Here is a 2,481-nt window from a genome sequence, read left to right as displayed (position 1 = left end):
ACTTTACAGTCATTATCCCTTCCATTTAATTAGGGTCAGTATTAGTACTGAAAGTTAGCCTTATATCCTGTCTGTCCTGTGGGTGATGGCCTGTTGTCTCAAATTAATTCAGGTTGTTATACTAGAAGTTCTACTTTTGTAAGGCACTAACAGACCATAGTTATAAAGTTTACAAGGAAAATACAAAATGAAATTAACAAGAGTAATAACATTTAGTTCATGTAATAACTATGAATCAAGAAATGTATTTTTTTTGTACCAAAGATTGAACTATTACCACTGAGCCATATCCCCAGCCCTTTTTTAGTATTTATTTATTTATTTGGTTTTTGAACCAGAAATTGAAGACAGGGGCACTCAACCACTGAGCCACACCTCCAGCCCTATTTTGTATTTTATTTAGAGACAGAGTCTCACTGAGTTGCTTAGTGCCTTGCTGTAGATCAAAGGTTCAGGTGGCCACCTATCCTTAGTGGCTATCAGATTTATTTCCAATATCACCATGTCTATGTCCTTCTTAGGATTTTGTGAAAGGAGATTTTTTCCAATGTATTTGAGAGCTAGCCTTTGAAAAATTGGCCTCTGAACAAAAACCTCTATATTTAGATAAAATAAGACTGATTAGAAAAACATATTATTTTACATGCACAGAATCAAATGTGAATTCAACCTAAAATCATAAGCTCAAAAATATAGAAATTTAGCCTGGTGTGTATGCCTGTAATCCCAGCGGCTCCGGAGGCTGAGACATCAGGATCACAAGTTCAAAACCAGCCTTAGCAATGGCAAGGCACTAAGCAAGTCAGTGAGATCCTGTTTCTAAATAAAATACAAAATAGGGCTGGGAATGTGGCTCAGTGGTCAAATGCCCCTGAGTTCATTCCTCACACACACACACACAAAAAAAAAAAAAAAAAAAAAAAAAAAAACAAGAGTTCTAAAAAATGGTGCAGCCATAAATCATGCAGAACATCTCCATCCGATCAGAGTGCACTTTGGGGTCAGATTAGGCTCAGTCCAGATAGTTAAAGAAATTGAGAGTCCTGAAATCTTCAGGTAAAGATTCTCAAGGTAAAGAAGACTTAAGTATATGAAATCATTCTATTTTTTCTCTCGTGTGCTGTAGTGTTTACTACGGAGAAACTTGTTAAAAAAGCAGGTGGTAGAATGAAAACAGCAGATAAGCCATTTAGGTCCCATAGCAGCTTGAATTTAAAAGAGACACCTTTTCCTTCCCTTTGATCTCAGACTGATTTTGGATAATTGCCTCTGTAGCTTACATTTCAGAGAGAGAGAGATCTGACAGAAGGCTAACAAGGAAAGCTGCTGTTTTTGAGCATGAGAGGCAAAACCTCATGCATAGGGAATTTTAACCATTGTTTTATTTTGTAAAAATCAGTCTCTCAAGCTGTGGTGTTATAGTTTGTTTCCTCTGGAAACCATTTTCTATTCCCCCAGTCGGTAATGAGGCAGAATGGATGCATAAAATTCTCAGACATCTCTTTTTTCCAATCATGATTATGTCATTTCCCAGACCTGGCACAGAAGAAAATTAGGTGCTTTTTTGAGCATGTGGGGGTCAAACTTATCCCAATTTTTCAGTATTCAGGCTAGTGGTGGATCTGGCATAACTATTGAAAATGAAGCTTCCATTCTTTTTGTTAGGGACATCTCCCTAGATGAACTTCTGACGACCAGCAAACCCTTCTCTGACTACTTGGTTCTGCCAGATTTATTGCTGTCTCACCAGGGACAATGAACAAGGTTCCTGATTGTCGAATGACAAAGATCCTCTAGGATTCAGGAGTGTTCTCCAGCACTGCTTTGATCAACCAGTCACATAAGATACCCTATTAGGGCTGATGGGAGAGGTGGTGGCAGGGAAAAACCTTTGAGATTCACTGAGGAGTCACCCAGGACAGAATGTTACAGTTGTTTTGATACTTTGTTCATCTTTCCGTGAATCTCAAGGCAAACTGGGATTAGGAGCACAATATACTGATGCCAGATATGCTCTGAGCCTGGATAGAACAGTGAAAATGGCTTTGGCAAAACCCAGCATGCCTGACCTGCAGGACGTGTAATTAGAAGCTGCAAAGACTGACAATCCCCTCAACCAAGTCTTGTAGAATGGCAGCTTGAACTAACTGCTTTTTTTTTTCACTTTTTTTTTATTGGTTGTTCACAACATTACAAAGCTCTTGACATATCATATTTCATACATTAGAATCAAGTGGGTTATGAACTCCCATTTTTACCCCAAATACAGATTGCAGAATCACATCGGTTACACATCACATTTTTACATACTGCCATATTAGTGACTGTTGTATTCTGCTACCTTTCCTGTCCTCTACTGTCCCCCCTCCCCTCCCCTCCCATCTTCTCTCTCTACCCCATCTACTGTAATTCATTTCCCTCCTTGTTTATTATCCCATTCCCCTCACAACCTCTTATATGTAATTTTGTATAACAATGAGG

Source organism: Spermophilus citellus, assembly GCF_964194105.1.
Source record: "Spermophilus citellus genome assembly, chromosome: 1".
Lineage (NCBI taxonomy): Eukaryota > Metazoa > Chordata > Mammalia > Rodentia > Sciuridae > Spermophilus > Spermophilus citellus.
Note: the sequence above shows the minus strand (reverse complement) of the source record.